At 35.3% G+C, this 22,765-nt stretch overlaps 1 long non-coding RNA gene across 1 annotated transcript in view; it reads left to right on the top strand.

Moving 5' to 3' along the window:
• Window positions 1–21,217, top strand: part of LOC118239589 — a 76,723-nt gene extending 55,506 nt beyond the window's left edge. The window contains exons 4-5 of the long non-coding RNA XR_004772152.1: window positions 18,540–18,658; window positions 21,151–21,217. This is a non-coding gene — a long non-coding RNA (uncharacterized LOC118239589). The remainder of the gene's footprint in view (window positions 1–18,539; window positions 18,659–21,150) is intronic.
• Window positions 21,218–22,765: the final 1,548 nt, after the last annotated feature.

A 22,765-nucleotide genomic window follows, 5' to 3' on the forward strand; every position in this document is an offset into this window, starting at 1 on the left:
AAGGGAATAAGAAGTGAGGTCTTCCTTTTTCCTGGAAACAAAATCACAAGACCAGTCTGCATTCAGTGATGTAGTTTTCAGTGTAGACAGTCTTTGTTATTCAATAGAGTCCTTCAAAGGACCTATGCCATATTCAAGTTGTTAATCACAAATTTCAGCTATTCAAATAAATAAAGTCTTTCTGTAAAATAAAAAGTAGAAAACATTTTTTTTCCTTTTGAAAATATGGAAACTACTGATCAAGGCTGGTATGAGTGGAATAGTTTTAGTCATTGGATAATTCTGAATCCAATGCATCTAGGCAATATCTTTTTCATATGGCTGAAGTATAAACTTTAGATATTATAATAATATCAAAGACAGATGAGTTTGACATGTTTTATGAGACATTGTAATATTGATTCATTCTATTTTATTGGCCATATAGTTTCATTAAACATAGTTTCATTAAACAACTAAACAGGGGAAATATCAAAATGGTTTGAATAAAGTTAAATAGTTCCTTTTTTAATGCAATGAGAATCCATGCTACTCTAGCAAAGAGGCAGGAGTAGATACTTTTTAATGTTCATGGTCAAATTGGCCTCATAAATCTGTCCAGGTTTCCAGTACTAGGCATGATTTCTCTCCATTGACTGGGCCAATTAGGCAGCTGTTGGTTACCACCAACATGTAAATGTCACTTACTACACCTTTATATGTATCTTACCATGCTTATAAATGTCATGGCTCACAGGTGTTGCAGTTGAGTAGGGCAGTTTAATTACTTCTCTCCCTTGGCATCTTGCATAGTATTTTCTGGAACCATGGAAGCTAGATTGCAGGAAAGGGGCTTTTACATCAAATCCAGCTTTAATTATCTGAGTCCTGTGTCCAAAGTATGTGGTGTTAATAGGAGCTCATCTGTAACCCCTGAGAGATAGTCAAATTCTACATCAATAATCCTTATTGTTTTGGGAGTCATTTGGATTACCCTGACTAACTATTCAAAAGGAAAGTTCTCTGCCTAGTACTGGGAATTTCATTTGTCTGTTGTTATTGTGAGACACATTGCCCACCAATGTGGCTTAACTTCCATATATGTACACAATATATATTGTTAATTTTAGGTACATAAAAAACAACATGATTGAGATTTTATCAAGCAACATTGGTGTTATTTGTCCCTTCTTCTTCTTTATTGACCTCTCTCCATCTTTCCCAGTTGGAGTCCCCCTCCCCATTTTACTCCCACCTTATACTTTCTTTTCTTATGCCTACAAGGAAGTATAGCTACCATTCCTTATCAAGGAAGCCACACTTCTTACAGCAAATGGAGACCACTGCATAAAATTATAGCTGTATATAATGCAGAGATCAACAGATCTTGGGGGTACCAGCTCTGACAGATAAATCTACATAACAGATTCTATATCTGAGTAATTATCTGCAAATTAATTAGCCCTGTATTGTTTCTATTATCAGCATGGGTCTACAGATCACATACTTGTGTTGTTTAGGTAAGAATCCAGTTTTGATTGTTCTCATTCATGTGAAACATTTCATCACTGATGTCTTATAAGCATTCCATACTTTCATTCCACTACTTTATAATTGCTCCGGAATCTGGTAGTTTCTAAAAATTAGTTTACATTAGTGATCAAATGTTTATTTTGTTTTCTTCTCAAGAAGTTAGATTTGGAAAGCTGAGCCTTCTGGGAAATTCTTAGGCCACAAAATAGATTCATGTCATTCTAAAGAGTTAGAGTAGGATCAGTATCATTCTCTTCCCTCTGATAATTCAGTAAAAAGCATCATCATGAATGTAGTCAGCTGTCACCAGATACCAAGCCTGATCTTTGAATCCTACACTCACAAACCATGGCAAATAATTACCTGCTTGTTATAACTACCCAGTCTAAGGTATTTTGTTATAGTCACACAGACAGGTTAAGGAAGTTCATTTGACTGCTGTAGTACATACGGTACAGATTGTTGTTTCCCCTAAAAAGAGGCCTTATCTTGTCTTACTTGCTATTGTGGTTAATATTGATTCTTAACTTTACAGACTCTAGATTCACTGAAGAGAAAAGCCCCTAGATATACCTGTGTTAACAGAGGTGGGAAGACCCACCCTAACTGTGGATGGCCGTGTTCCATGAGCTGTGGACCCAGACTATACAAGAAAAGAGGTGGCTGAACACAAACCATCTTCTACTTCCTAACAGTGGACACAGTGTTTCCAGTTTTCTCCAGTCTCTGTGGCCATGATTTACCACTGTGATAGACAGCATCCTCAGACCACGAGCCAAAAAGAATTTCCTTAACTTGCTCTCCTCAGATATTTTATCAGAGTAACAAGAGAAATAATTAATACAATAACAAACTTACAAAAAGAAAATAAAACTAGCTGGAATATAATTATATTAAATTGAATTTATTAACTTAATGAACTATTCCAACCAAAGAACATGAAATATCAGTTGAAGCAACAAAGTTATTGCATTTTCTTCATAAAGACCATTTCACCTTTTTGTAATCTATATGTATGTGCTATTGGTTCTATGGATAATATGGAGTATGATTTATACTTTTATGTTATCTAATTAGTTTATTGCTAATATGTTAGCTAATTGGTTATTACAAATGTATTGCTTTCAAGTTCTACACTCAAACTTTTGACTGTTCTCACCTCTGTTATATGACACACAATTAGGAAGCTAATTAATGTAGTGGCCATTATATTTTATTCATATTTCCACCGTAACTGAAGATGCTCACTGATTTTGTTGTACTTAGATGTATAGTCATTTCTTATGATGTCTTTTAAGTATCATTCCTTCTAGAGAGTTCACATGATAGGGCTCCTTTATCATTTTGAAAATGGAAACAACTATCTTTCAGCATCCATCACAAGAGACAGACCTTGCTCAAGAGGAGATTTCTCTTAGAGACCTTTAAAACACTCACAATTTCTGCCTCTTAAGATTGAGTTTATTTAGTATTTTTTGATGGGTAAGGTCTGTTACTTAGGACATCAGATGCTGGAAAGTAATTTTATTGGAATGATGTGCTCACAAATTCCTATTACATACAGGGCAGCCTGACCTTAAGTCTAAATGAGCTCAGAAAAAAAGTACACCTTGAAGCTTCTATTCACTTTTCTGTAATTTCCTGTCCTTTTATCTAGGTCCTCTACACACATTCTTCATTCTGTTGCCAGTCTACCAGATCCATTTGGTGCCCCCTCTTCCTTCCCATGAAAACAGACCTGATCCCTACTCTATTACTTCTCAGCACAACTATGTCTTTCTCCTATATACTCCTTAATTAATTTTTTAATACTTATTTGACTTTGATACAATTTTTAGGCTTGAGAGTTGAGATTATTGTTATTGTGTCTAAAGCAATGTGACTGTTTCTTGGTGGGGACAAGCAATAGCTCACCTGTGGATAAATTAAATCGACCTTGGTATTACAATATACTGAGTGGCTTTATGCCTTTCAAACATATTTTTTCCATTTGTTTTTTGAATTCCTGACCCCATTCTTATTAGTTGCTATTAGTTGAGGCTAAACAGAAACTATTATTAAAATAAATGCCATTATCTTGTTAAAATATGTGGAAAGTCTTGAGCTAACATCTTCACACCGTTGAGATAAAAACAAATCACTCATGGAGGGTGTCGGGACATTTTTTCTGTGCATGAGCTATCTAATCTTTAATATTTCATGGCTCAGCTCTGCCATATATGAATCTCTTCTTCCTCAGGTATGCTGTGTACTCTTTAATGGGTATCAATTTTTGGTCAGATACTCTACAAATTAAGTATTTGAAAACATTTAGAATTATCTAGAGCTGGAATTTCATTTTTGCAGAAAAAATTCTAGATTTGCTTTTATCTAAAGTCTTCTTAATTTTAGGAGAAAGAGTAGGCACTATAACAAAAAGAAAAAAAGTATTTTTTATCATACCCAACTGAATATTGTTTAATGTGCAAGAAAAATCAACTTTCAACTTTATATTTGCTTATCCATTAGGGAAACAGTACTAATTTCATACTTTTGGAATAATGAGTCATGATTTCAGAGTCCTTCCTTTTGGAAATGTCACCAGTGTGTTTTTATCTGGAAGTCTCTAGCCAGTTCAAATTAAGCATCAGAAGATCAGCTCAAGGCTCTAAGGGGTTATATAATATACAGCTGTTTGTGTTCCTCTGGAAGGTACTGTCTAAGCTTTTTTAACCCCATGCATTGTGGTGGTTCAGGGGCATTCAGACAGAAAGGTATTATACTCTCAAGAAGTTGACTGTGTCAAGTCAGTCTTCACAACAGTATGTGGGCAGTCCATACACCAGCATAGAGGTACTTTCAGACTGACAAGCATGACCTATTCTGACCAGTACAAAGAAGCAAGAAATCATTTTGTCAGAGGCTTAGGAGACTTAACTAACAGAAAACACATAGAGATAAATGAAGATTAACATTTATAAAATGCTTTCCTTTGAAATGTCCCTTGTTGTAGGCAATAGGATTCTCGTTATCTTATATAAGTGTTCTTTGACTTTGTGGGGTACATCTACATTGCTGCTTCTCCTACAGACTCTCCTCAATGGACTATTCTAACCTAAGTCTCAGAAAGAAGATTGCCTATCAATACAGTGAAGGAATTTGAGAGTCAACATTTAAAATTTACAGAGAAATGATCCTCAATCATTCCAAAGAATGGAGATCACACACAAATATCAGTTTTAGAAATGTCAATGGTTTCATCCAGTACATTGTGTATTTGTTATGATAAAATTGGTGAGTGCGGGTGCCTTCTGAGCCCTATAGAGTAAACAAAAAACATTCATTAAGATCACTCAACTCATTGCTATTTTTAGAAATGTATGCCATTTTCAGCGTGGAGCCTTGGGATACAGACTTAGCTTTCTGAGATCAGTGAGGACAGGGGTGGAGTTAACATATGACCAGCATGGTTACAGCTGTTTAATTTAAATTGGAAAAATTGTCTTGTGTACCACAATTTACATTGTGTCCACTTATATTTTCCCTGGGTTGTCTGCTTTTTGATCCATAGTAACTCTTACTGAGCCTAATTCTTGTTTGGCCAAGTCTCAAAGAATCATCTTTAAAAACAAAGACCTTGTTTTGAGTTCTGCTGAAAGTTTTGCTCGATTCCAGTGGATTCTGTGGGAAGTTACATCAACAGCAACACTAGAATTTCAGTTTGCCTAAGAAGTCTGCATCTCAATTTCATTTCCTGGTTATGTTGGTTTGTTATTTCTGAAGGGAATGCTATTTCAAGTCTAACTTGCATTGAAAAGTTCCCACCCAAAATGAATCCCCTTATTGTGCAAAATATACTCACTGTTAAATTTCTATTGAATCCCTATAGCAGCAGTGACTCAGAAGCAGCTCCAGGGAGTTGATGGTTTAATCACTCTTTATCTAATATCACATAACTTACAATAACATAATTGTTTTTCCATCAGATTGCCCTGTAATGGGATCTAATGGCTTTCAGCAGGAACTCGGAGGGCAATGCCTATACAATCATGGATCTGAATAAGGAGTGGGAAATCTATTTCAGATAAAAAAAAATCAGCTTTGTATTTTTGGACATATTTCTGAGTTTGTGCTCCTTCCTATGTAATTTTAGGTTACATATGAAATGCATATAATAATGTTTAACTCAAACAAGTAGGATTTAGTGGATGAATATGACCATATTAAAATTCAAAAATCATTTTTCAAATGTATATTATAAACAAGAAATACTAGGAGTTAAAGTGCTGGTCAAAACCTGGTCCTTTCTTCTCAAGGAAAAGAGTAGAAATAAAAGAATATAAATAAATAAATAAACCATACACATGTAAAATAGTGAAATAAGTATCACAGCTGTGGCTTTGCCTCGGCCTCTGCTTAGAGTCATATTTTAAACTTGTATCACTAGGATGAATTAAAAGGTCTTGTGATGAGCAATTTGAGGAATTGTGTTTGAATGAGTTATAGGGAGTGTATGCAAAGTATCTCATAATACTAGGTAAATTTGGAGGCAAGTAGAGCTGGGAAGAACAATTGAGAATCTGTCAGAGGCTTTTCCTCTGAATAACCTGTGGACTTAAAGTTCACCAAGCAATGACCTTACTTTGTAAGAGTATGGTTTGTTCAAGTGAGTGTATACTTTTCTATGATGTATTCTCATTACAAAGACGTCTTTCTGGTTTGAAAATGCTTGTCAGAGAACAAGTATTCTTATATTATATAAGAAAATGAAATAAGTTTCTTGACACATAAACACAATAGAGTTAAATAATGTAAGGACTGAATATTAAGTATGTACAATAAATTTAAAGAAAGTATTATTATTGTGTATTATACAAAGAAAACCAGAAAATATCTGTTCCTTGTATAAACACATTCTAGGCTTACTGCCAAGATAGAGAAGATAGGAGGTGTGGGCACCAGAGGAGCTAGCATTTTGAGGAGGAACAAGTGTTTGTAAGTCACATAAGTATGCATAGGTAGAAAAGTGTGACAAGGATAGGAGAACAGGAAGGTGGTTTCCATGTGAATTACAGAGAATTTGACGTATGACAGTGATGCTCTGGAACATAAAACATTTTCAGCTTTGGGAGAGTCCAGAAGAAGTGCTGAAAAACTGATATGGCCTAAGCTGTGTCACAACAAAGATGACAGCCTATGAGTTCAAATTTGAACCACCTGAGACTTCTCATGCAGAATGACAGAAGACCATGCATGAGGAGACATAAAGTCTCCTACTTAGGAGAGATGACCACTATTGTTACTCCTAATGATATGGCATCAATCTATCAATATATGTATGTATGTGTGTATTCATAGTTATATATATACATTTGTATTTACCAGCACACAAAGCCCAGACAGATATGTTCATATAGCTGGGGTTTGGAATCTAAGCTTCAGACTCAGAAGATGAAGGAACTTTTGAGAAACTTAGAAATATTTTAAACTCATTTGACATGGCATATACATAAAAAGCCATGTGGAGAGAATATTAGAAAAGCTAGATATAAAAAGGATGTTGAAAATTCCAAATGTCACCCAAAGAAGTTGAAACTTGCTCCATGGAAACTGATAACTGCAGAAAGTATTTGAAGTGGACTAAGATGAGAAAGAACAGAGTCACTTATGCAGACCACTTCTTGGTGGGTATGCATACAATGACATTTACATAAACACAGAGAAGAAGGGATTGAGTGTGTTAGTCATGACTATAGGACATACTAAGACAGACTATTCCTTCATTAATTCATAGGTTGGAGTTCTGGGAAGAAGAAATCTCAATGACATTACTTTGTATTAGTGAAAAAAATGGAGCTTTTGGAAGCAAATCTTTCTCCTAGATCCAAAGATCTATGGAGTCTTGTGGCTTTCTTGGAATGCTTCTCAGGCTTCAGTTTTGTGAAGTGCTTAGTTTATGTCAGAAGGATCAGCTGATGGGTGAGAATAGGCGTGAAGTGTTCTCCTTTGCCATAGTAATGTCACAGTGTCACTGGAAGGAAATGATGTGTAGTGGCAGAGTTCTGCTTCCCTATCTGAATTTGAACACTTGTGATCCTGGAGCCATTGAAAAAAATATTTTAACTTTTCTGTAAAACTGAGATAAAATGTTATTAACCATATGTCTATTTTGACTAAATAAGACATAGAATATTCATTTAGTATTTCCTTGGCAGTAATCTCTTGAAAAATTGCTTTGTTGGTATCTCTGTTCTGATTATGATACTTATTCTTTTTTTTATAGTATTTCTTATTTTTTATAGTATTTTTAAGTTTTATTTTTTATTAATTGACATTTTTCATTTATTTTACATAAGGAACAGCTTTTCCTCCTACTTCTCCTCCCATTCCTTCTCCCCAACTCTCATCTATCCTCCCTCCCCAACCACTTCTCCTCTGTCTCCATTCAGAAAGGGGCAGATTTCCCGTGGGCTTGAACAAAACATGGCACATCAAGTTGAGGTAGGATTGGGTTCCTCACTCTGAATCACAGCAGGGTGAGGTAATCCATCATGAAGAACAAGTTCCCAAAAGTCAGCTAAGCTCCAGGAACAGGTCCTGATCTCACTGCTAGGAGCCTTATGAAGAGACCAAGCTATACAACTGTCACACACATGCATATTTTTATGGAACTATTACTAAAGTTTCTCTTTCATTATATCTTTCATATTGTGATTCGCTTTTGTTATTAATTATGTATGTCTATGTTGGGGTATGTACATGTGTAAGCAGAAGTTTCCTGTCCCAGAGCTTCTCTCAAATAAACACACTGAGACTTAGATTGATTATAAATGCTTGGCCAATAGCTCATGCTTATTACTAACTAGCTCTTAAATTTTAAGTTAACCCTTATTCCTTATTTACGTTCTGTCACATGGCAGTACCTTTATTATAATGGCACATTCAGCTCCCTGCTCCCTCTGTGTCTGTCTGGCAACTCATCTGACTCCACCCTTATACATCTCAGCATCCCTAGTTTGTTTGTCCTACCTATATTTCCTGCGTGGCTATTAGCCAATCAGCTTTTTATTGAACCAACTCAAGGAACATATCTTCACAGTGTACAAAAGGATTATTTTGCAGTATACATGTGAGAGTAATTGTCTGTTAAGAGCAAATAATGAATAATGAAGCTAGACTTACAGGTGGTTGTGAGGTGCCTTATGTGGGTACTGGGCACCAGATTCTGGTTCCCTGATAACTCTGTATACATGTCAACCTCTGAGCCACCTTTCCATCCACAATAGCCATATTTATTTCTAGTATTTTATTTCTAACTACCCTCAGAACATATTGGAGAAAATCCATTCATATATGATTTGAATTTTTACATTGAATGCTCATTTTTTTAAAAAGTAAAATATATAATGAGTCATTCCATTAAAATAAGAAAGTAATGTAAGGTTTTACCCTCTGTCTCAAAGCCAAGCACTCTAAACAGAAAAACCCATCTCGTATTTTAGTCCATCCTTCATCCATACACACATATTGGACTATTAATAATTAGGCATTTGATAATTTCTTTAGGAGCCACTAAAGTCCTTCATAAATATGTTTCCCTCCTCTTCAGAACATTAAAAAAATCTAAAATGGAAATCTCTTATACACAATATGAAAAATCCCAGCTTGGAAAGTTTCCTGTTTTACATTTCTTTAGATGTGCCTTCAGGAGTCACTGTTGAAACAATCCTTTCCAGACTTGTTCCCTTCTGTAGCTCATTATCAGCAAAGGAGCTGCATTGGAACCTTGCCTAGACTGCACCAAGGGTCTACTACTCGTGAACTTAGCAGGATCTTGTTTTTGTTGTTCATTTCCAATGAAGTTCATTCTAGCTAGTACAGATTCATCAATAAGTTATTCTCTTGGCTTCTGAATAACCAAGTGGAAAAGGGAATGAAATTTTATAATTTAATTGTGCACCAAATAATACATCATAATATCATTTGCAATGACTGTCATATTTATTTCTACTTTCCAAGATAAATTTATTTCATGGATGTTTATATAAAGTTTTTTTTCAAAAGAAAAAATAGTGTTTTATTAACTACCACACTGTTATAATACACTTTTAACCTACAATAAGGTAGCCTTTAAATCTGAGGTGGTCTTAAAGATAACAAATGAACAGAATCCAACTTCTTGAAATAGGTGAACTGCTGCAGTTATAGGTACATTTAGGAAAATTGTAGAGCTCTTACAAGACCAGCAATGTAATTTTATTTTGTACATTTTTAATTGAAAATATAAACAATAATTAAGAAACAAAAGAAAATACAGCATAATAAAAAACATATATTTTTCAATTAAATGTATTGGATAGATATAAATTTTAAAGGAAGAAGCAAAAAAAGGAAAATGGTTGATATTTAAATGCAGACTGACTATCTAGACAAAAAAATTAAAAAATATCATAAAGCTTCTAGTTTCTATGACTAATATCCATATGGTTGGAGTATCATCACTGTGGAAGTAATAGTTTGACAATTACTGAAAACAAAGTTCTTTTACTAATGCATTTAAATCATTTAAATTAATACAACTAAAATTCTTTGAAAGGATGAAATTCCTATTTTATTATACATCCTTAGTGCCAGTTTTAACTTTAGGAACATGAATGACATTATTCACCAGTGTTAATTACTGATTATATTTCTTAGGATATATCTAAGCTTGGGGAAAAGGTAGTTTCGACAAGACCTGGTTATTTGCAGTCAATTTGTGGAGTCCCTTTCTGTCAAGTGCCCAAGGCACACATGTCTGCATTGCTAATTAAAAAGCATAGAGGTGTCTTATAGACAAGATGTGTGGATGGCAGAGTTTAAAGACCTCCTGGAATTTTAGGAGTCTGTTTGCATTCTTATTCAGTTATGTGGGAGGCTGTATAATTTCTAGAGATCATAATGTTAGGATGTTGAGGTAAAGGGATGTGTCTCTGTGTTGCTAGAGTTTGGAGTTAGAGGAATGAATGAAAAAGAAGGAAATTACTGGGCTTATGAGTGGGCATAGAGCAATCATAAGACTTTTAAGAATCCCATGCCTCAAAATCTGAAAAGGGAAAATATGTTCTAAAATATTGCTTTTCTGTATAATTTAGCTATATGTGGCTATGACCAGATAAGTACCATAGAATGTCTCTGATGTGGCAGTGCATGGTTTGTATTTAGGGGTTTCCTTTGTTAGACAAAAGTAACATTATGTCAGCAAAACCATTTAACTTGGCTGAATGCATTATAACAATAATAATCTATAGTACATACATTCTCTTTTCTTCGTTCCTTTTAAATGTAATATTAGTTCAGGTGCTTAAATATTCATGAAAAATTGAAAAAAAATGTATTTTTTTCTTTCCCCTCTCTTTTTTTTCTCTAACATTTTTTTCTTGTATATGAGCCATGACAGGCCACTCAACTGTAACAAAATCAGACAGGATCCCTTGCTCTCACTGGAGATGACCACTGCTCTCTTTCAAGACAGTTATCCATCTGCATCATAGTTAACATATCTTCTAGCCCACTAGCTCAGCCCAGGATAATGATGCAGATGTAAGCATTGTATTTGTATTCTGGCAAGAAAATCAGTAGGTATGACTGATATCTTTCCATGACTTTGTCCACATAGCAGGGTTTCTCAGGACTCTCTACTGTTACCTGTTACTCTTATTTCTGAGCAGAGATTATAAAAGTGCTCAGAATAATCTCTGCTCACCAACTTTATGGTAAATTATAACTCTCCGGGGAAGTAGTTGTTTTATTGCTGTCCTTAGTTATAATTTCCTAATTTACAAAAATAGTGAATGCCTCAGGATAAAAGGCAAGAACAGAATTCTGATTGTATCCAGAAACAGATACACAACTCTTCCCATCATCATCACAAAATACTCATGATAGAAAATACTCAAAATACATCACAAAATATTCATTCTTTTCTCAGAAAATACTCAAAATACATCACAAAATCTTCATTCTTTTCTCTCTGTCTTAATCAATCCTGAACACAGGCACATTCATGAATCTTATTCTATAGTCATATATCCTTTCACTAACAATTAATGTGTGATATATTCCATAATGTCTAACATTTCTAATATATTTCTGATATCATCTACACAAGGCCATAATGTTTCTTATTTTTAGCTTCAGTTTTTTGTGTTTTCTCTGTTTGCTACACATCTTCATAGAACACTTAAAATTTTGTGTAGCTTAGGAAAGAGATTAGTAGCAGATACATGTAAAAACAGGGATCCTTTAGACAGGAATTAGAAGCTAATAACGTTGAAATATGTGCTAATGCATGGAAAGTGTAGCAACAGATTCATTTTCAGGTGAAAACTTGTCCTGTTTGTAAAACTATCTTAAGTGCATTAGGATAGGTTTTGTTTATAATAATTACAGCCTAAGAAGTTCAAGGCAATCTTTCAACTAAGAAAAGCTTAGAAAAATCTATAAAAATGAAAAAAAATACTCTTCTTGAGGGCTTAGAAAGCTGAACAGTTATTAAAACTCTACTTTGAGATCAAACAAGATATACTCATGCATATCTTGACAGACAAGAGATGGCTATAAGGGTTTTACCCCTGTAGATATTTGCTGATTCAGAAAGCATCAATGTAATGCTCTGAAGTGGTGTTATTAAGTGCCATAAAGTAAGTATCTTGCTGTAAAGTAAACATCTCTCATTTATTAAGCTACTTACTTTATGGCAGCCAGGAAGCAAAGAAAGACACCATAAAGGTTCAGGACAGTGCTCTTCAGTGGCATTTCCTCCCAGTGCCACTCTTCCCCCATTGGTGACATTGAAGCCCTCATGGTCTACTTAGTGCTCAGTAGTATTGTTAAAGCCCTCACAATCTACTTAGCTCTCAGTAGTTCCTTTAGTGGGAGGTTGTCTTAATTTTTTTTTACCTACTGCTGTAATAAAATAAACTGGCAACTGTGATTTGGGGGATAAGGAATTGGTTGTGGCTCAGAGTTCTAAGTCACATTTCATCATTGTGGGAAAGTCACAGATGTAATCGTGGAAATCACAGATAGAATTGTGGTCACATTATATCCAACACCAAGAAGTAGAGAATTACACTTGGACCCATGCTAGTGCTCATCTAGCTTTCTGCTCTTTATTTATTTCAGACACCTAAACTCAGAAATGGTGCTACCCACAGTAAGTGGGTCCTCCCACAGCAATTAATATAATTAAGACTATCCTCCACAGACATGCCCTTAGACCAACCTCTTCTAGACAATCATTCATTGAGACTCTTCTCAGATGATGCAAAGTTGACAGTCAAAAACTAACCATTACAGAAACTAAGCTTTCAACAAATGGACTAGGCTATATATTAAAACCACAGTAGTGTCAAAAACTTCACTGAAAACTATGATGTAATGAGAGCAATTAAAGACTAGATGAATGGGTGCAAGAGTATACCTTGTTCATGGACTGTAAATTCAAGATTGTGAAGATGATTCCGGCTTGACTATTGAATAAGTAGGAACCCAATAAAGCATTACTATGCGTTGGATGCATCAGGTAGCCTATATGTCAGATAGTTATATTATGATTCATAATAGCAGCAAAATTAGTTATGAAGCAGCAACAAAAATAATTTTTTTTTGGTTTGGGGTCACCACAACATGAGGAACTATATTAGAGGGTCTCAGCATTAGGAAGGTTGAGAAACACTCTTATAAGTGATGCTAAGACAATGTGGTAATGGTTATAAACTGACCATCCAAAAACAATACAACAATAAAAACAAAACACAGAAAGGTCTCCAAACAGTATTTATAGATCGACATGAATGATTTTACAAAGCTACTGATAATTTTTAAAAATAAATGCTGTCAGATTTTCTATGAAATATTCCTTAAATATCTTTTCTAAAAAAAATAAATAGCACTTAAATGGCACTTGTCAAGTCCATTTTGGTATGTTTAGAATTTCTAACTGTGAAAATGTGAAACAAGAGTGTATAAATTTCAAGAATCTAGAGGGAAGGCTAGAAAGGATAGAAAGGTAATCAATGATTTTCATTAAAATTAAGCTCTAGACTAGAAATATAGTGTTAAGAGAGTAGACTGTAAAACAGGAAGGGAGAGGATGTTGAGGACAGAATCATAATGCATTTTAGTTTTGCATATCAAGGAGGAGAAAGATAAGTATATGGAAGGGCAAAGCAGGGCTTGCACAGGTGCTTCAGAAGAAGCATAGTCCAAATTAACACTTAAAAAGAAAACAAATTTATCTAGAATGTAAGAAAATTTAAAATAAAGCTCAGATGAATTGCAACTACAAACCCAACAAAAAGACTAAATTTAAAGTTTGACATTATCAGATGCTGGCAAAAATTGAGCCACTTCAGTGAATTAAAAATTTGAGAAATTTGTTTCTCTTTCTTTCCAGAGGTACAATGGATACTGTCCTCAAACATATTTGCTGCTGCATCTGATGGTTAAACTATGATTTCTGTAGAGATTTCAATTGACACCGTGCTGAAGATACAAGTTATTTATTACACATCATTTGTTCGGGAGCCATTGTTTAGAAAATATGACTTCATCTGATTTCTGAGCCTGTATGGTTTAAAAAAATGTCTAGTTTCTTTTGGTTTGTTGATGGTGTGTCTCTTCCTGGTTCCCCTTAGACTACAGAGTAAATACCAAGTGCAGTGTTGGGATTACTCTGCGAGGGTTAAGTCTGACAGTTTGTGGTTGTTTAGTTAGAAGGAGGAAAGGTAGAAACCTTCAGTGCAGATCCTCAAAGTCCTCATGTGTATTTTGTATTTGACTTATCCCCACAATCTCAGTATTTGGTGGCACTCACTAGCCAGAGCATTAAGAGAACACTTTTCTTTTCATCTAAATGATGGATACAAGAAAAAAATCTTCTACTTGGTGATAGATGATACGAATTTTCAATTAAAGGAATAAATGAATTTCCCCTTGGACTTAATTTCCAGAGAGTAATTTAGTATTTTTATGCCTATCTTTCAACTAAATAAACATTTAACTAATTTAATAGTTTAAAAATTACAGTGATTCCCCCACCATTTTCTTCTAGGAAGTCACATGACAGCATGTGAATTAGAAATAAACATAAGCAAGGTTTAGTAAACTAAGAGAATGATCAGACTTACTCACAAAACAAAATCTAGCAAATATTAAGTTATACGAAGTATTCTTCAGGCTTCAGGCTATGTCACAGTTTTGAGTTGTGTACCAGTAAACAAAATATCCAAGTTATGTGAAATGGGTCCTTAACTGTGTGACTATCAAAAGCGAAAGTGTGAATTTTCCAACAGACAATGACTATGGCTAAATATTGCAGAAAGAGTAGATGAGTTCACCAGACTAAACACCATGAGCCTGGACTAGGTGAAGCACCTGAAGGTTCACTGCTCACACTAGGAATTCAGGTGTTGAGAAGATCGAGTTAAATGTGGACTTATGTTCAGATACTGAAAGCTGCTGGCAAAACAGAGAAGCAGAACACTTCGAGCAAGGATCCGTAAAGTAAAGAGTCAGTCTCAGGTGGCTCATTGGATCAAATGCTAAGTTGTTTATGTGCACATGATTCTGAATCACATGGAGGATTATTGGTACCCATGGGGAATGAGGCTGGCTCTCCCATTACATATTGACCTACAAATAATTGGTTTTAGAAAGATTCCCCTGTTTCTGAAAAGAGTCATAGTGATTAAGGAACAATTACAGAAACTCTCAGGAACAAGTTTCCACAATAATCAAAGCAGTTTTTAGTTTTCTAAAGCAGTAGTGAAACTGTTTCTAGGATTAAAATCCAGAGTCACATATTGGTGTTAACAGGGGAGCAGAGACAACACCTCTCCCAAGGGATGTCAGCAGTAGTGCCCTGGGGGTGAACTTCTGATTGTTTAAGCTATCTCTAGTAATGTAGCCCCCTAAACCTATTACTGTGATTTCTTTCAGAGTTCTGGGAGTCACCCAGCATCCATGTATATACTCTGTATCTCTTAAGTTAAACCCAAATAGGCATGAGTTGGGCGGAAGGGGATAATTATGGCACAATCCAATCCAACTCTTGACCTTTTAAAGTGTATATATGTGAGAAAAATTTTGATAGAGGAAAACAAATAGACACTCAGCTTGCTAACATTGGAAATTTGTGGTGTTATCTGGGCCTTTAATGCTGGGAGCATTACCAATTCATGATGGATAAATCATAATTCATTTAAATAATGTAATATTGGCAGATCTGTAGTTTACTTATAATTTCTCACTGATAGAATCATTGCTTTCATAGATTATCCACGTTTCTAAGTCTTTGTCTCATTTCTTATTCTCTAATTTCTTTTCTAGAACCAGAGTTCTGTTTCCCATTATAATAATGTGACATTACTGAATGAGCTGCTCACCATTTCAGTTATTATAAGTGAGCAAAATGTACTATGAGGTATTTGGAAGGCCTTGGATTAAAATCAAAGTAGTTACCACAGGAGGGACTGCTACAGCTGTAGGAGACAAGGACATTAGATGAGATCAACCCATTAATGGTATTTATAATATGGTGGTATATAATGTAATAGAGCCTAGGGGAAAAAGTTGTCTTGTTTTACATTTTTCCACTCCCCTTGCCTCTTCCAGAGATAACAGACATCTTGAAACTGATTATCAAGTTAACAATTAAAGGCATGCTAAAATTCAGGACCACTTGAACAAAATGGACAACAAAAAAAATTCATGGCTAAATCAGATAATGGTTATTAGATACTTTAGGATAAATGTAAACATATTCTTGATATAATTCCAGAAAACAGAGGAAAGAATTTTAGCATACACTTAGAATCTAAAAGAACAAAAACAAGACAACAATCACCCCCACCCCAACACACAGAAACCAGCCAGATGGAAACACATACAGAATTAAGAACACATTACTAATAATTTACTATCAAATTAGAAAAGCAAAGAATAGGCAAATCAAATGATAGTCCAGGAAATAGCATCTATCACAATCACAAAGAGAAAAAGCACCTAGAAAAGCAGTGTTTCAGAAATGGTTAATGAAAGAGGCAATTGCTGCAGAAATACTATAGAAGAATACACTCACGGATGGGGGATGTCATTCTGTATATATGCTTCTCTTATTGGCTGATGAATAAAACAGTTTGGCCAATGAGGTGGGAAGTTAGGTAGGGGCTAGGAGACAAGGAGAATTCTGGGAAACGTAGGCAAAGGGATTCTGCCAGAAGAGTCACCATGTAGACCACAAAGGAGTAGAAGGCCCAGAGATTCTCAAGTAAGCCAAAACCATGTGGAAATACATAGACTAATAGAAATGGGTTAATAATTAAGACAGAGCTAGCCAGTAAGAAGCCCTAGTCATTGGCCAATAATTTTATAACTAATATAGTGTTCGTGTCTTCATTTGGGGCAAAGCAAGCAGTCATGGAACCAGGCTAGAAAGAAAACCTCTGTAACAATACACCAGATGTCATAATGATAACAAGCCACAAGTTCAGGAAGATACACACATCATACTTAGGTTAAATCAACTATAAACCATAGTGAAGGAGTATGATAAACTCAAAGGAGAGCCAAGATAGAGTGAAATCTTACATAAAAGTTACATGGGGGAAGGGGAAAGAGGTTCAAAACAGTGCAGCTACATGGTTAAAGAGTTTGTGAGATTTAAATTATGATGTGAATTCTCAGTCCCCCCTGCTGAGATTCTGTGCCTTTTCCTATGCCGCCCCAGAATCATGGGACTCTGGCATTCTAAGCAGTGGGATACCCACAGCTCCTTAATCTTTAATTACTGTGCCTTCTGGATGATGAATAGAGCAATTTAGAATTTTTAGACTGTTTCACTTCTTATGAAACTTTTCATGGACTTTGACCCTTTTCCTTAAAAGTGAATTACTTGAATACAGTTTATATTACACATGAATGTTCTCATTAAGCCTAATGTATAGCTATTCATGTGACATAATATTGATTGCATAGTCCCACTTCTCTTCTCAAAGAACACAATTATTCTGAGAATCGGCATGCCTCCTTTGTGTTGTTAGATCACAGCTACACTCATTGGTGGCTCCACAGTTAGTTTTCTGAGTAATTTTAATTTTATTACAGCTCTTGGTCTCATAACATGCCTTCAGGTGTCCTTGAGAGAAGTGCTTTAATCTCTGTGGATTCAAATGACCTCCTTTGGCCTCCATGGACAGCAATTAAGGTGTCCAGTATCATCTACTTTCTTTATCCAACCATCCTCATTGAAGCTGAGATGCAAAATTTCTACCCCCAGTGATTTAGGTCTGGCCTCTTTCCAGCCCTTAATTGATGGAGACTTCGTCTTGTGTTTAGTATTCAGCATAGAGTGAAGTGCTTCTCATGAAATAGTTCTAGGTGGTGAAAATGACCTAACTGGTTTGGAACAGCAAATTGAATTACCTTCTGGACCACTGTGGAGGCTCGTACCGTGGTCACTGCTCTCTGTTACCAAATGGTCACATTTTAAAATATAAAACCCTATTAAATATATTCCATACCATAATGTAAAAAAACTAGGTACAAACTGTGGTATGCACACTTTAGAATTGTAAACAAAATAGTTCATCAAAGCAAATGAAGAAAATTTGGGGGGAATTCTAACAGTGATGACAAGGGTGGTTTGATGCTAGAATAATAGGCAATTATTTTTCTTTTCACCTTTTTACATGCTTTCCTGGTAGTAGTTGTATTACGTTTATAATTAAACAGTAAATTTCCTTTAAAAATAATCCTAAAACATCTCTCTCATGAAGATTTTTGACAACCTACTTTTATAACCTCTCCTTAGAAATAGACTCAGTAATGTCATAAGTAAAATCATATGATGTTAATCCCAAACTGAGGTTTCTGACATTACAACTTGCTTATTTTGTAATAGGCTTCTTTTTAGCACCTGTACAATTCAAACCATTTAATTACATTTTGCATGAATGTCATGAAGGGTAATTACAAACAAGTTTCTGTATATGCATTTTCCTTAGGCCGGACTCCTGAAAGTGAATTGAACAGCAGGAGCAATGCAGCTACTCCAGCAGGAAGACAAAGGGCTAACTCTACGGTTTCACTTTGCACTCTGAATGGGACAACTTAATCAGGAAGAGTAAGGACAGCTTCTCAAGATTTACATACCTTCTTTAAAATCTTTTGAACTACAGATAGGAAAAAGTACAGAAATCAGACATATATATGAATGTTTCTTGCAGATGTTTTATTTTACTCAAAAATTAGTTTAGAAAAAAAGGACACAAGTCTTCTATCTCTTTAATCAATCCTATACTGTTGAATATTACTTCTATGCAGTTTGAATGACTAGAAAATACCAACAACATTTTAGGTTGACATAGTTTAGTGTTGCTTATAAGAACAAAAAAGCAGTATTCCTTAAGCTAAAATAAACATGCATTTCTTATGACAATCAATTACACAAAACCATCCAGTTTTCAAAGGCTTGTGATTTGGAACTATGGAAACAGTTTTTTTTGTTTTGTTTTGTTTTGTTTTGTTTTTGTTTTTTTGTTTTTTTTTAATAAAGAACCTGATAACTTGCGGTTATATCAGAGGTGACCTCTGTCTTTGTATTCCTATGGCAAGCTTTGAAGAAAATATGCTTGATCTCTTGTCAAATATCTGGTAGATTTTAAGGTCACTTATAGCTCCATGACACATATTTCAAATGAGGTATTTCTTGCATTCGAAGAGTCTGGGAGTGAGCATCTGTTGTTTTGTTTCTAATATTATTTGTTCACTAAACAAATATAAGCAAGTGATATCCATATCATCTCCACAAGCTCAGATCAAAAGTTCATGTCGTGTGGAAGAGAATGTGAATTAACTTTTTCTGATCTGGGCTTTTCTATCCTGTGCAATGTCGCATAGTCACTTGAAGTAATCAAAAGGAATCTATAGTTAAAAGATTTATGATTCTAGAATTAATCTTACCCCTTCCCCAAGTTAGTCTTGTATTAAAGTCTAACACATTAAACAATCCATAAGGCTCCTTAATTCCATGCACAAGAGGCCAATGAATGGCCTTTACAATTCATTTTTCCTGTCCTGTATTTCTCATGGGAGTTGTTCAGCTTCTCAATGTAGCAAAAATAAGTCATCAAAATAGATTATAAAACAAGAATCTAGCTTTTTTAACTCTTCAAATAAGCCAATAGAAAAATACTAAAGAAGTGAAGTAACATGTAAAAAATTGTACAAAGTGTCACATTCATAGGGTTTTAAATACAAGTTGCCGTGGTGGTCATTACATTGATTAGCAAAAGAGGCATATCTACAAATCAAGGGCATTCACCCAATAATATTACTGTGTTTAACATAGTATTTCCTTCATTTGTCCCAAAGTAATCAAACTAAATCATAGTAGGAGAATAGAGCAAAGAACATGAAAACATTTAGAAATTGTGAGATTCTCAACCCAGTTGGAGCCCTAGCTACTTCTGGAACCATGAATGTTTTGTCATGAGCATCACCTAGAGTACCCATAATATTTACAGAACAATTATTTCCAAAAGCATCAGCTCTGATGAGTCTAAAGGTACATCGAATGCTCAAAATATAAACACTAAACATAGCTGGGTTCTGTGTTACACAAATCACCATGAAGATGAAGTTCTACAAATTCTTATCCTGCTTTATGATCTGTTTGAGAATTATTGAAACACACATTCTCATATTATACTGTAAATTGTGAGTTTGAACTACTTACTGTTTTGGTATTGAATGATTTCCTCTAACAAGAGTCATTTCTCTATCTATATTTCATCTGTCTCTGTAATTCTGGACTTGCATCAGTCTTCAAAGAAACACAAAGTAAGTTAACATAGTAAGGAAAATATATTATTGCAATAATCACTTGGGAAGCAATAATTTTCTTTTACTCGGCCTTGAAATGCAACCTAGGTTTTAAACGTTGAGCCAATGAAAAAGGTGCATTGCTACTTACTAACTCAAAGGTGTGTAACAGATCCACTCTTAAAACTGGATCAGCTCTCATTACTCCCAAGAGGCAATATTAATTAAACAGGAGCTAGAAAAAAATTCATAATGAATATGTGTAAAATCAGTAAATGTGGATCTTTTTCTTCTTGAGAAACATGTAAGCATCCTAATAACCCCTAGAAGGTGAGAATGTGGATCAAATGGATGAATTTACTTTCCCTGTTAGATGGTTGTCAGCTCTAACATGGCACAGTTAACCCCTGATGCTATAGAGCAGGTTCCTTCAGGTTTCAGTGTTTTCCCTCTTTTCTGAACAATCCTGAAGGTCAGGAACTTTCAAGATTCAAACACAGTAGCAAGACATAGATAAGGTCTGCAGTGACAATGTTAGGGCTAGGTGATATTGTCGTTTCACATTAAATATCTTGATGTAGATAAATAGCTTGATTTGAAGATTCTTGAAAGAACTTAGATGAGGATCTGGTCAAGAGGAGATATAAACTGTTTTACTCTACTGTCAGAAGAGGAAGTTGATCTGTAAGAAGCCATTGGAGGGGTGCATTGCCTATGCCATGAAATGAAGCAGGCCAGAGCTCCCCTGAAAGATGGTGGTGGTTGTAACCCTCTTCTGTGTTTCTTCCACAGCTCCTGACAGTAGAAAACAGAGCAAGGAAGAGGTGGACACTAATTAGTTGAAGACTTGTGCCCTGAGGTAAGCAGCATTCACAGATCAGGCTGCTAAGAATATGGGACTGTGAGGGTTCTGCTGCAGTATGGGTTTATCCATTCATTAACTTGAAATTTGACATGGGATGTCCTTGTGTATCCTAAGAATATGCGTTGCTCTTATTGGTTGATGAATAAAGCTGTTTTAGCCAAAGGACAGGCAAAATATAGCTAGGCAAGAAATCCAAAGAAAGATGCAGAGAGAAGAAAGGCAGGGTCAGAAAGCAAGCAAGATGTGAGGTAACAAGCCATCAGCTGCATGGTAAAATATAGAATATTAGAAATGGGTTAATTTATAGGTAGAGCTAACCACTAAGAAGCCTGAGCCATTAGTCAAACAATTATATTTAATATATTAGCCTCTGAGTGATTATTTAATAAGCAGCAGCAGGAAGCCAGTGGGTGGCAGAGAAACTAGTCCAGAGGAACCAGGCAAGAAGGAGAAAATATCCAGCTACAGGAGTTTTATGGACTGTTGGAAAGTGATGGGACTTTGGAAGGTGGAGCCTGTTTTAAGAAAGTAGGGCCCTGGGACTATGTCTTTGAAGGTGTCTTGTCTTGGCTACTTCCTGTCTCTTTCTCTGCTTCATGACCACAACAGAGGCAACTCCCATCCATACCCTTGCACCCTGGCATCCTGATTCACCACAGGCCTGAAAGAACACAGACAACAAACACAGATTTAATTTCTGAACCATGAGACAAAGTAAATCTTGCTTCTTTAACTATTTTATCTTTTCTCAGCTTTTGTCATGTTGAAAAACTAACACATAAACTCTAAAATATATTCCTCCTAAGAATGGTACCTCAGAGTTGTTTTGGTTTTCATTTCCCTGATGGCTAATGATGTTGAGCACTTTCTTATGTGTCTTTCAGCCATTATCGATTCTTCTATTGAGAATGTTCTATTTAGTTTTGTACCCCAGTTTTTAATTGCATTATTTGGTGTTTTGGTGACTAGCTTCTTGAGTTCTTTGTATATTTTGGAAATCAGCCCTCTGTCAGATGTTGGGGTAGTGAATATCTTTTCCCATTTTGTGGGCTGTCATTTTGTCTGGTTCACTATGTCCTTTGACTTACAGAAGTTTCTCAGTTTTAGGCGGTCCCATTTACTAAATACTGATCTCAGTGTCTGTTCCACCTACTTTCTCTTCTAAGAGGTTCAGTGTGACTGGATTTATGTTGAGGTCTTTGATCCTTTTGGACTTAAGTTTTGTGCATGGCAATAGATATGGATCTATCTGCAGTCTTCTACACACCAGCATCCAGTTATGCCACCACCATTTGTTGAAGATGCTTTCTTTATTCCATTGTATAATTTTAGCTTCTTTGTCAAAAATAAGGTGTTTGTAGTCCTGTCAGAATGGCTAAAATCAAAAACACCAATAACGGTTAATGCAGGAGAGGATGTGGAGAAAGGGGAGCACTGCACTACTCAACTACTGGTGGGAGTGCAAACTCTTACAGCCACTTTGGAAATCAGTATGGAGGTTACTCAGGAAAATGGGAATCAGTCTACCACAGATCTAGTAAT

The sequence above is a fragment of the Cricetulus griseus genome, assembly GCF_003668045.3.
Source record: "Cricetulus griseus strain 17A/GY chromosome 1 unlocalized genomic scaffold, alternate assembly CriGri-PICRH-1.0 chr1_0, whole genome shotgun sequence".
NCBI lineage: Eukaryota > Metazoa > Chordata > Mammalia > Rodentia > Cricetidae > Cricetulus > Cricetulus griseus.